This window comes from Cupressus sempervirens, chromosome 3 (assembly GCF_028749045.1).
Source record: "Cupressus sempervirens isolate cs-2001-9-10 chromosome 3, ASM2874904v1, whole genome shotgun sequence".
Classification (NCBI taxonomy): Eukaryota; Viridiplantae; Streptophyta; class Pinopsida; order Cupressales; family Cupressaceae; genus Cupressus; species Cupressus sempervirens.
In genome coordinates this window covers 183,797,812-183,811,969 of record NC_143120.1, presented here as the reverse complement: position 1 = coordinate 183,811,969, position 14,158 = coordinate 183,797,812, and positions in this window count along the sequence as shown.

Genomic DNA, 14,158 nt, shown 5'->3' with positions numbered 1-14,158 from the left:
GACTTAACTATAATCTATTGAGTGTGTCGCAACTGAATAATTCAGGATGTAAGTTTGATTTTGAAAATAGGATTGCTAAGATATATGATATTGATGGAAAACTGATTGGAAAAGGTGATCAAGCTAGAGGTAATCTATTCTATCTTGATAAAGAGGATGCTACTTGTTTAATTGTAGAGCTTGATGATTTGTGGCTATGGTACAAGTAGTTATGTCATGTTAATTTTGATAATTTGGTTAGTATCAATAACATGAATAGAGTCAGAGGTTTTCCTAAGTTGAAGAAGCCTGACAATATAATTTGCAAACAATGTCAGCTAAGCAAAATGACAAAGTCAAGTTTTAAGAGTAAGACTCATACCTCAAAAGGAATATTAGAGATTGTTCATACTCACTTGTGTGGACCAATTGAAGTGCAAAGCTACAAAGGAGATAAGTACATTATGCTACTTGTTGATGATTATTCTAGGAGGATGACTATTATGCTTTTAAAATAGAAATCTGATGCTTTGCAAATATTTAAGTGGTACTTAGCAAGAGTTGAGAAATAAATAGGTAAAAGTCTGAAATGTTTGAGATCTAATAGAGGAGGAGAATTTAAATCAAATGGGTTTGAGATGTTTTGTAATGATAGAGGAATCAAAAGATAGACATCTACTCCTTGAACCCCTTCGCAAACTGGAATTTTTGAAAGGAGGAATAGATATATAATGGACTGTGCTAGGATACTCATGATGGAGAAATTTTTTTCTTTGAAATACTGAAGAGAAGTTGTAAGTACAACTGTCTATACCTTGAACCATGTGCAAGTCAAGAAAGTTACTCATTCAACACCTTTTCAACTATGGTATGGATACTCACCCAATGTAAAATATTTTAAGGTATTTGGAAGCAAGTGTTATATTCTCAAAGATTTTAGAAATGGTAAACTAGATGCAAAAAGTGAAGAAGGTATATTTCTTGGTTATTCCACAAAAAGTAAAGCTTATAAGTATTTAAATACTAATACTAACAAAGTTGTGGAAAGTGCAAATGTGAAATTTGATAAATATAAAGAAGTATATGAGGCTAAACCTATGAAGGAAACAAAAGAATACAACTCATTTGTATACTTTTATACATGTATGCATGTTGATGAAGATGCTGCAAATCAAGTTGCAAACCAATAGCAAGTTTTAGTGACTACCAAGTCACATACTATAAATGCCGAATTGCATTAAGGAAGTGAGCTACATTTAGGTGTCAAGTTATAGGATTTTGAGATTAGTGTAAATGAAAGAGATATTGAACTACCTGGTAGAGGTGTTCATAGTGATTCAAAAGTTGAGAGACCAAATGAAGAAAACATAGTAGAACCAAGATTATCTAAGTATGTAAAGATATGTCACCTTGTTGTACAAATCATTGGAGATTAAGATGCTAGACCAATGACAATGAACAAGTTGATAAATGATATATGTTTGCTGAGCATGCAAGAACCCAAAATAATGAAAGATGCCTTAGAAGATGTGAATTAGAGTAAAGCCATGGAAGAAGAGATTAAACAAATTGAGAAAAATAAGACATGGACTCTAATTCCTAGACCAAAAGATAAAAATGTGATTGGTACCAAGTGGGTATACGGAAACAAGTTAGATGAAAATGGTTAAGTCACAAGGAACAAGGCAAGATTAGTTTGTAAATGATATGCATAGGAAGAAGGGATTGAGTATGGAGAAACATTTGCCCCTATTGAAAGACTAGAAGGAGTAAGAACTTTTCTTGCATACTCTGTATACAAAGGGTTTAAGTTTATCAAATGGATTTTAATTCAACATTTCTAGATGGTATATTAGAGAAAGAGGTTTATATAGAACAACTAGAAGGATTTGTTGATGATGACAATAAAAATATGGTATGAAGACTACACAAAGCTCTATATGGTTTGAAGCAAGCACTAAGAGCATGGTATGAAAGGATTCGTAATTATCTTGTGAAGATTAGATTTGAGAGGATTGATGATAACAACAATCTGTACTTGAAGACAATAAAAGGAAAAGGTATTTTATTATTTGAAATTCATATTTGAAGGTCAAGATACTTTATGTAAGGCTTTTGTAAATGAAGTAAAGAAAGAACTTGAGATGTCTATGTTTGGAAAGATCAAGTTCTTTGTGAGTTTGCAAGTACATCAAATGAAATATGGTATATACATCTCTCAGTCAAAGTATGTAAAGGAGATATTGAAAACTTTTAGATTGGAGGATTCCAAACTAGTAAGCACACCTATGGTGATAGGACATAAATTGTCAAAGAATGACGATTCAGCTAAGGTGAATCAAACATTATACAGGTCTATGATTGGAAAATTACAATATGTAGTACACAATAGACCCGATATTGCATTATCTATAGGGATAGTTGCAAGATTCTCTACTAATTTGAGGGACAATCATTTGATGTCCATTAAGAGAATAATGAGATATCTAAAAGGAACAAAAGACTATGGCCTATACTACAAGAAAAATGAGAAATTTGAATTGAGAGCCCACACTGATGTTGATTGGACTAGAAATATTGATAATAGAAAGAGCACTAGTGAAGGAGCATTTTTCTTAGGCAAAGGCTAGTTACATAAAATAGCAAGAAACAAAATTGCATTTCTCAATCTTCTACTAAAGCTGAATATGTTTCTATTGGAGTAAATTATATAAACATTGCATGGATCAAATAGCTACTCAAAGGTATGAAGGAAGAAATCACCGAACTTGTGATACTTTACTGTGATAGTACAAGTGCTATAGATATATCAAAGAATTATATGATGCATACAAAGACTAAGCACATTGCAATCAAGTATCATTACTTGAGAGAATTAGTTCAAGATAAAGAGGTGAAGATGGAATATGTTAACACAAAAGAGCAAATAGGTGATATCTTCACAAAAGCATTACCTAAGGATGCTCATGAGTATCTAAGAGGTAAACTAGGGGTGATACCCCTATGAAAGGCTATCTAAGAAGCATGAGGAGTGCCCTACAGCAAACAAGTTGATTGACATCTGTTACACATTGATGCAATGGATCTTACTTTAGGAGCTGCCTAAAGTAATCAAAGAGTTAGAGCTACGAATCAATCACAAGCAAGGTGACTGAGGGACAAACTAAAAATATTCATATCCACATATGAAGATGAAATGTCTTTGGCATTATTTGTTAGGAAAAAGGTGTCTCAACCTTGGATAATTCCTATTCGTATTATTTGTTTTGTAAAATGTATTTCTTGCAAATAATGTTGATGAGTCGGCATCTTGAGTTGTGTATAAGGAGATCATCACTAAAACGGTTATGACAGATTGCTATGACACGTAAGAGCTATGTTAGGAAGATTTAATGACAGGTGAAGACATGTGGCAACTGATAAATTTGAGTATTGTACACTCTACCCCAATAGTGGGGTTTGGAGCATTGCCCCAAATTTTTTTTAGGGTTCTTATTTTCTCCAAGAATGGTAAAACCCTAATACAGTTTCCTTTGAGAGTAGCCCTAAAGTGAAGTGCATGTTATAAGCATTTTTATGGTTGTGAAGAGGTGGTATGCGAGAAAGTGTATTGTTGGTACTATGAGTTGGTACTAGAGTCTTCTGTTGTCACTGTTGAACTTGCATTGCAAGTGTATTGTAACTTTGTGTTGAAGATAATACATTGTGCAGGTTCTGAAGGGGTGGGGTTTTTTTACCGAAAGGTTTTTCCTCATCAAAAAATCCTTGTGTTATGTGTTTCTTTCTCTGTCTATTTTATTTATGCTTGGTTTGCTATAATATTGTTGTTTACATGATATTGAATCTGTAAGTGTAAAAGTTTTTTAATAGGATTTGCACCATACTTCTCTTAAGAGATTAGTGTAGGAAGCTATTTTCGCACCTGAGTTTCCTTACATTATTGTCAAAGAGGGAGAAAGTGTACTGAGTTTAGGGAGAATAGAGACATAAAGAGGGAGAAATCCAGATAGAAGATAAAAAACTATGGAATATCTACTTAGAGGGATAATGTGTACTTGCTGATTATACATACCTAGTAAGAGGGAGATAATGTTGAGGGAGATATAATAAGTAATCAAGAGGGAGACATAAGGATGAGTTGATTGATTGTCTGTTGATCAAAACAAAATTTTATAACCTACTCATAAGATGAAAGTTGCTGATAGAGGGAGAGATTTCAATACAAGGAACTATTTTCTTTTTGGTATTCTGATTGGTCACACTAATTAAGTTTGGTCAGTTTGGTTTGCCATCAATGCCAAAGAGGGAGATTGTTGAAAATAGATTGATACAAGTATGATAAATGTGTTTCAATCAAAGTTTTGTCACTAATATCAAACTTTCTACTTGCTGGTAAGACAATTGCTTATATGATTTGAGTACTATCATTTATTTGATTGATGAAGAGGATTTGATCAAATGAGGTAACAATAGAACCTAGAGGAAATGTTGAGTTATGATATGAAAAGGAGTACAAGGATTAATTAAGATAGTGATATTATAGTCCATTGATAATCTAATTAAGGTTGCAAAGGTTGGTTACACTGATTAAGTTTAAAAGAACAAGTTAAATGAAGTTTGTCTGCCAAGTTTAACAATCTGCATAGTAGGTGCTGAGAAAAGTTAGTGCAAGCTAAGAAGAAAATTAGTTGGAGCCAAGCAAAGTCAATTTCAATATAAGCCAAGTAAAGTTTAGTTGATGCCGAGCACCAGTAAACTTTAGTTCATGCCGAGTGATTTCATAGAGGATGCTGAGCAATGCAAGATGCACTGAGCATCGGAGGTCAATTAATGTTGAGTATCAACATTATGAGAAAGATTGAGAATTTGATGAATATGAGTCAACAAGTTTGATTTATTGGATTATGTGAATCACGTGGAAGATAAGATTGATGAGCTGCTGGCACAAAATTCATGATGAACCATTTTGAGGTGAATTCAAAGAGGATTGAAGGAGAAGTTTATAGAAAGGGATGAAATGAAATAGTGGATAAATTCATTTGATCCTACCTAATTTGACCTAACTCTAAAATGGACAATGGAGGATGAACAACAAAAGATCCTAATTCTCTATTGTAACCTTGTGTTGAAGATAATACATTGTGCAGGTTCTGAAGGGGTGGGGTTTTTTTACCGAAAGATTTTTCTCCATCAAAAAATCCTTGTGTTATGTGTTTCTTTCTTTGTCTATTTTATTTATGCTTGGTTTGCTATAATATTGTTGTTTACATGATATTGAATCTGTAAGTGTAAAAGTTTTTTAATAGGATTTGCACCATACTTCTCTTAAGAGATTAGTGTAGGAAGCTATTTCCGCACCTGAGTTTCCTTACATTATTGTCAAAGAGGGAGAAAGTGTACCGAGTTTAGGGAGAATAGAGACATAAAGAGGGAGAAATCTAGATAGAAGATAAAAAACTATGGAATATCTACTTAGAGGGAGAATGTGTACTTGCTGATTATACATACCTAGTAAGAGGGAGATAATGTTGAGGGAGATATAATAAGTAATCAAGAGGGAGACATAAGGATGAGTTGATTGATTTTCTGTTGATCAAAACAAAATTTTATAACCTACTCAGAAGATGAAAGTTGCTGATAGAGGGAGAGATTTCAATACAAGGAACTATTTTCTTTTTGGTATTCTGATTGGTCACACTAATTAAGTTTGGTCAGTTTGGTTTGCCATCAATGCCAAAGAGGGAGATTGTTGAAAATAGATTGATACAAGTATGATAAATGTGTTTCAATCAAAGTTTTGTCACTAATATCAAACTTTCTACTTGCTGGTAAGACAATTGCTTATATGATTTGAGTACTATCATTTATTTGATTGATGAAGAGGATTTGATCAAATGAGGTAACAATAGCACCTAGAGGAAATGTTGAGTTATGATATGAAAAGGAGTACAAGGATTAATTAAGATAGTGATATTATAGTGCATTGATAATCTACTTAAGGTTGCAAAGGTTGGTTACACTGATTAAGTTTAAAAGAACAAGTTAAATGAAGTTTGTCTGCCAAGTTTAACAATCTGCATAGTAGGTTCTGAGAAAAGTTAGTGCAAGCTAAGCAGAAAATTAGTTGGAGCCAAGCAAAGTCAATTTCAGTATAAGCCAAGTAAAGTTTAGTTGATGCCGAGCACCAGTAAACTTTAGTTCATGCCGAGTGATTTCATAGAGTATGCTGAGCAATGCAAGATGCACCGAGCATCGAAGGTCAATTAATGTTGAGTATCAACATTATGAGAAAGATTGAGAATTTGATGAATATGAGTCAACAAGTTTGATTTATTGGATTATGTGAATCATGTGGAAGATAAGATTGATGAGCTACTGGCACAAAATTCATGATGAACCATTTTGAGGTGAATTTAAAGAGGATTGAAGGAGAAGTTTATAGAAAGGGATGAAATGAAATAGTGGATAAATTCATTTGATCCTACCTAATCTGACCTAATTCTAAAATGGACAATGGAGGATGAACAACAAAAGATCCTAATTCTCTATCTATAGAGATGGCTGGTTAGAAGCAAAGGTTTTCATGTGCAAGAACCGAAGGAAGACAAGGAGACTAGGGTGTTGCTTCATTTAGTGACCTAAGTGAAGAGGCTACATTGGCAAGCAAAGAAAGAAGGCTTAAGGGTATGGATGCTTAAAGGGTGAACAAGTTATTAGAAGCTGAAGTGTGTGAAAGCCAAGCATAATGGAGGACTGAAACAAAGATCCGTAATATGCAAGTGTGTTGTAAGTTGTTATTAGATCAAGCCTTACTATTACTTTCTAAGCATTGTATCAGTCTAGGGTAAATCCTTTGGATTAAGGTCAACCTAGCAATCATTTGTAAATCATTTAACTGGGTGACATTCCAAGTGAATGATCTAAAGTACTCTAAAAAGGTTCACTCCTAACAGGGTGATTGAAATCCTTTAACTAGGTCACATTTAATAGTGTGCATTGTAACCTTTAACAGGGTTGGCCTTTCACAGGACATCACTTCAGAAGAGTGAGAATGAGTAGCATGTTACTAGTGGTTTTTCCCAAATTGGGTTTTCACATTAAATCATTGTGTCAAATATGTTATTGAATCTGTTATGTTTCATGTTTACATTTCTACAAAGTTGATTTGATAGTAACTTACAAGTTTAAGTGATTGCATAATCTAATGGATGGAGTATGTATAGTACTTATGAAGTATGTATAGTACTTTCCTGATTTGTCACCACAACCTAACATTTTCCAATGTAAAATTTTGCATCTTCATACCTATCTTTTAGGTTATCTCTTTCTTTAGTAAAAAGGTAAATCTATTCAAGAGATTCTTCAAGATTTTTCTTCAGCTATTACATATTCATAGGGGTCTTACTCAAGTTGTTAAGCTTGTTCAAAGTAATTGTGCTTTGATACCAATTGATAGAAATAGATAATACTGAGAGGAGGGGGGGGGGGGGGGGGGGGGGGGGGGGGGTAAATCAGTGTTCTACAAACTTTTTCCCACAACTAAATATTTTTAACTACTTTATAACTTGCATATGAAAGTAAACCAAAAATGTTGAATAGTAAATATAACCATGCACATAGAGAACTCATAACACCATTATTTTTTAACTAGCACTACTACATTTAACATCATTTTTTGACCAAAAATTTTGACCATCAATTAAATAAATTTAGGGTGGTTGAAATGTAAAGGCAAAAATTTCATTTTTTTTACATATAAGACCCGTGTTGGTCGAAATTTTGACCAACACAAGGCTTATACATCCAAAAAGTTAAAAAAACATTTGCCCTATTACGTCTTTCATGCCCAATTTCATTTGACATTTTTGGAGCATTTTCGCATGGTTATCTCTGCATTTTCACATGGTTTTCTCTGAGCCTAGTTTCGTTTTAGGTTTTCTCCACCCACTTGATTAATGATGCCTGCTAGTCCTGGGAATAATATGAAAGGGGGCCCTGCATTTGCATCAATATAGGGGGGGTGAAATAGTAGTTTGAAACTCTTGATATTGTCTTTCTTTCATTCTTCCTGATGTGCTCGACTTCAAAAGCTCTTCCATTCACAACCTCCAATCACACTTGCATCTCCGGTGGTCGAGGAGACGGATTTCTCTTCGAGCATATTTCCATAAGTACATGTGTATTTTTTTTGTAGTTTTTTATGATAATATTGAAGATGGAAGTGAATACTATTACTATCATTATTATTTTTTATGCCAAAGTTCAGCCATTGTTGTGTAATATAAATGGGAGAGTCTCCGCTCAATTATTTTTTCTCAGTGATGTTTTGATGATAAGTGTTAAAAAGAGTCTAGTTGCAAAAAGAATGTAAATTACTTGTTGTTTCATTTTATTGAAAGTGTGTATATGCAAATTTATCATTTGGAATGTTGGTCTATTGTAACAACTATTATACTTTTTGTTATAGTAATGAAAGAAGAGAAAGGAAATGTATATGCAGAAGCTATAGTTGTAAAAGCTTAGAAGAAATAATAATGACAATTTTTTTGTTTTATAAATATAGTTGTGTTGGTATCATATTTTTCTTCTACTTTTATTTTAATAATACACAATTATATTGTATCATTTAGACAACAGTTTCATATTCAAAAAAAGAACAAAAAGAAAAAAAAATTGAGTGTGTTTCTCTCTTCAACTCTAGAACATTCAACTTAAACATCAACACATAAAGATAATAATTTGAAATCTGGTGTGTTTAGTTCTTGGAGTTGTACCCTCAATACCTAGGCCACGTGGGCTATAAAACATGATAATCACGTGATTCTATGTTAGATGATGATGATGATAATGAATAATCACCATCTACTACTAGCTCATGTAGTGATAAAAGGTCTTCAATGCACCTCTAACTACAAGTATGCCCTGTAAAACTTGTGATGGAGATGACTCCTCAAACTAATAGACTATCATGGAAATTTTTTGATGAAGATGACACCTAAAAATATTGGACTATCTTCAAAAACTTATGATGAAGATGGCACCTAAATTTACTAGACTATAATTGAATTGATGTACTTTGGATCCTTCACCGAAAGTCTCTATTATTTTGTTAGAAGATGATTTATCTTCTAGTTCAACCAAAATAATCTCTCTCCTATATTTCAATGTTAGATTTAATTGTTGCATTGCAATTATGTCTTCCCTACAAGGGTTTCCATTTGGATGAATAAAAAACTATCATGGAAAAATTGTGATGAAGATGCCATCTGCAACTATTAGACTATCATAGAAAAATTGTGATGAAGATGACATTAAAAACTATTGGACTATCATGTGTACAAGTCACAAAATGATTCCAACATATGAAATTAAGTGTACTACATAGGATAGTGATGACTGAATTTCCATGCCCTCCAAATTTGGTGGTTGTAACATTTATACCAATTTCATTTGTGGGATACACACTCTTGATAAGTTAGTTAGCCTTGCGACTAAGGTCGATGGGGAATGTTGACACATGCAACCTAAGCATGAGTTTGAATTTGGTATTTCCTTGGAGATATTTACTTATTTTCCAAATATAAGGTATCATCTCCATTTTGTCTGTCATGATAAGTTGCCATAGGTTTTTTGAATGGATTTATTTTCTTATGTATATTTCTTCTCATAGAATGAACTTAGCCAAATGAAGCTGAACATGTGAATGCTTGATGACCCGGTTCAAGAATATTGTGTATATAGAGGCCTTGAACATTCTAGTATAATTTCTCCCTCATATAAGGTCACTTATGGATTCAGGAAAATGCAAGATGCATTTTCAAAGGGTGTCTTTTGTTAGTTTTGAGACACCAATAATTGTTGAAATAAATAACTTATCCTCAACAAGATATTACTTCAAATTGTCATAATCTGTGACTTTTGTTGATAGGTTTAGACATCTCTCTCACAAGTAGATCATTGAAGCTAATTACAGATGATACCAATCCAGATAATACATGCTCAAAGGAATTTTCTACTATTAACATTAGGAGTGGATAAGAGTAGGTAGTTATTAAAACCATTTCAAATGACGTGGTGATGTATGAACTTAAATTAAATTTCTCACATAAGCATGATTAAGATGTTGAATTGAGATCTCCAATCGAACATGTTCATGGTAGTGAAGCTTGCAGCTCCAACAAGACTTGTCATACTGATAAATTAGGAGCACATCTAGAAAATCATCCTAGGTGGAAAGGGAGACATAATGAGAGTGAATCACAAGGGAATTTAATGGTAGATTCTACCAAACAAAGAGATCATAATGAAATTCTTTCTGGAATCAGTAGTAAGACTCTTGATCATGTACATGTGAGCAAAAAAAGATCAATTTTCCCTTAAGGAGATCATGTTTTCTTAGATAATTACCCTCAATTCTTTTTGATCTTTTTTTTAGGGTATTTTGAATTACAATTATGTTGATAAAATTGAATTTTTATTGGAGATGCAAGAACTGGTAAATAAAGGCATATTTGTTATGGTTGTTAAAAATATCAAGCAGTGGAATTCAAACTTCTTTGAGGAAAATCTTCTGTTTCTATTTCAACTAAAGAAAGTATTGAGATGTTCTCATTGATTATAATTTTTAGTATATTTGATATAAAAGGATGGCCAATTATTTCTATGTTCACAATCATGACATTTTTAGACTACTAGTTATGATATACAGGTTGAGTTTCTTAAACTTGTAAGAGACAAGGATTATACGGGGACTCTTAGAGTTTCGCGATCTGGCATGGGTCCTTTTTCTTAAAGATATTCAAAATTTTTGAAACCTTTGAAAGAGATAATACTGACATTGACAAAGCTAGATTATAGTGCATCAATAAATTAGTGCATTTTGTTAATTTTTCTTGCTACTTCACTTTAGGTATGATCTAGAATTTTAATGACACAACTATTAGTGATGTTATGACATGAAGGACTTGCTATTTTGGTACATCATTTTCTTATTAATAAACTTGTGCTATATCAGAAATGCTATCATAGTACATCATGATTATTTTATCTCTAGCTTAACAATTTGTCTTATTTTATCACCGCATATTTTATCACTAATAGTGAACCCTACTTTTCAATCCATGTCATTTCTCAGATTACATACCATCTTATATCTATGTTTTATATTTATATTTGATGTCTTCATTGCTGTATAGAATCTTTACTCCTCTTCCACGTGAATGTGGCAAGCAGATTCCATTCATCCATATTTGATGCACCACATATTGCCTTCAACGTAAGACTCGTTTCACACATGGAGATATTTCTCTGTCATAATCATCTTTACCATAATCTTCATGTTACAGATGTGCTTTAAACTCCATGACATTAAAGACTTCTTTTAGTACAAAATTTTAGTAGAATATAATCATATCTTTTTGACATGCCCCATGTAGGGCCATGTCCCTACATGGCTTCACCCACATAGCATCTTATAGATACTATCAAGATTGCTGCCGATTAGAAAATGCAGAAAACAATATTGAAAGTGATTTCAAGAAGATACTTACAGTTCTAGTAGTCAAACTATATATGCAAAACTTGCAAGAAAAATTGATTAATCACATCATCAAGAAGATACAAGTTAGTGGATCCATCACATTAAGGGTATTCATATAATTTAAGAAGGTATTAAATCTGATCCTAATTTCCTTAACAAATTCCAGCCAGGGACAACACACATTGGTAATAGAGGAATCTATTCATTAAGCATCTTTCCACGTTGCTATATTTTCTGCTAACATTATGAACACCCACACAATGCATAAAGAAGAAGGCATTGTATTAGATTTACACATATAATATGAGAACTAAACCTATTCATGAGGATCAGAATTAGCTAATAATTTTGTAGTTTCTTTTTCAACAAATGTTTCAATGCAATATTGGTTTGATGTTTTAATTTTGAACACCCCTTTTACAAACAGATTTATTTTTTACTCAGTTTTGATCAGTTTAAAAAGTCATTGAAGATAAATTGATGTAATAGCTCAAATGTTCAATCAGATTTATAGGGAGATTACTCCAAACTTTGGTTTGGTTTGGATCGATGACCTAAAAATTTGGCTTGATCTTCACAAGGAGAGTTACTAACACTGTGTGATTTGTTTGGGATGGTAAGCTTCCAAGAGAAAAGAACAACTTACCAAATATTGGTTGAATGGTTTTTAGCAGTTTGGTCTAGTTGTGGAAGCTTGACATCATTAACATTACCTTCATGAATCTTAAGTCAATATTCAGTTGAAGATCTTGCAATCTCACTGTTTTGATCCTAAATTAGAAATTGATCTCAAACTATATTTGAGATCAACTGAAGCATGAATCTTCATGCATAATGTGTAGTATTTGACATTTTCTTGTTAATAGACATGAGCAGAAAGAGTAAACAGATGTTTCCTGTCACCCCTATTCGACATGCCCATATTGTTCTTTCTCCCTTCAGATGATTCACCAAAGCCATGAGGCTCTACGATGGGCTTTCTGATGGTTTTATGTATTGTTATTTAATATTTATCTAATTAATAATATTATAATTTGATTGATCAACAAGATAATAAAAGAAGTGATAAAGAATTACTATGTGGAACCATTATAACAAGGGATATAGATACCAATCATGGAATTCCTCAAAACTAAAAGAATTGATGTTCATTCTTTGAAAGTTTCAGTAATTTTAGCTCTGTTCAAGTGTCCATTATAAGAAAATTTCAATAATAATTTCAATACCATTATCGGATCCTCAGCACAATTCTATGGCAACCTCGAATCCTGAGTCTCTCTTGTCATATATTACTTAGAACAATACTCCATGCACACACAATATTTGTTTATAAGTACAATACGTTCAGCCACTTAGGTCAAATCATTGGCAATTCAATCAATTGTAAATGCCTTACATTAAATACCACACTGCCATGTTATCATTGGAGACAATGAAAATTCAAGTTCACTTTGAAATACACATATGCATTCTCCTGAACTTGCAATCTACATTGCAAAGCAACAAATAGTCAATGGTATGGAGTCTAGAGTTCAATTTATATACATACAATAGATACAAAGTCTAGTTCTTGTTACCTTTATCAACTCTATTAGGCATAGTAAAAAACTTATTAATGCTCCACCAAAAGCCATAGAAGGAACAACAATCTAAAGTTTGGGCTTGCCACTGCCAGGATCTCCTCCCTTTCAAAAGAACCCCAAATAGTGAAAGCAAAAAAACAAATTCAAGACTGTTTAAGCTTTACCCAATAATAATATCCCAGGAGTCCAAGAACAACATTTGACTACAAGGGTGGTGACGAGAAGTGTGGGGTAGCATCCCCTCAGACCATATAAATTCTTCTACAATTCATGTTTTGAATGCCATAAAAACTTAGAATTAACATTAGAATCCATGGTTTAAATAATATAAAGTCTTGGAATCAATCAATACAAAATCCATGGTTTCATTGCTATGAAAACTTAGGACCAGTACTAAATTTCATGCTTTGAATGCAATAAAGACTTAGAGTAGTCATATAATGTTTTGTAACTCAACATTGCACTCTTCCTTGGAACATCCAATATAAAATCCTAGGTCACATTGCACTCTTCCCTGGAACATCCAATATAAAAGTCAAAACTCATAAACAAAAAATCAATCAATTTCATTTCTAGGGCTTTTATAATTCCTCAATAAAGTTTGACTCATGAGGCTTCATCAATATGTCACTTTAATGACTTATATAACTATTTTTTGTGTTTGAATTAAGTTATGTCATTATTAAAGGCATACTTTTCCATTAAATATAATGGCTCCTCAATAATACTTTATGAAGATAAGTAATAAATTTACAATATAACCATTATAAATAGCTTTATTACTGTTACTATAGTTTTAATATCTCATTGATTACTCATCATCTCTCTGTCTCATCTGAGACAGTTGGTCAACCATTGCTTCCATCGCACAACCAACTGCCTTACTAAAAATATTAATGGTTCTCTCTATTAACTCCTAACCTACTATAACTAGTAATTCCCTGAATATTTGATAAAATCAGTAGTGCCAAGGGTCATCACTGCGTTGAGATTGGTCCAGGTGCCTTGCCAAATGTAGAAATGTTGGATACATAACTTACTATAAATTGTAAGTGTA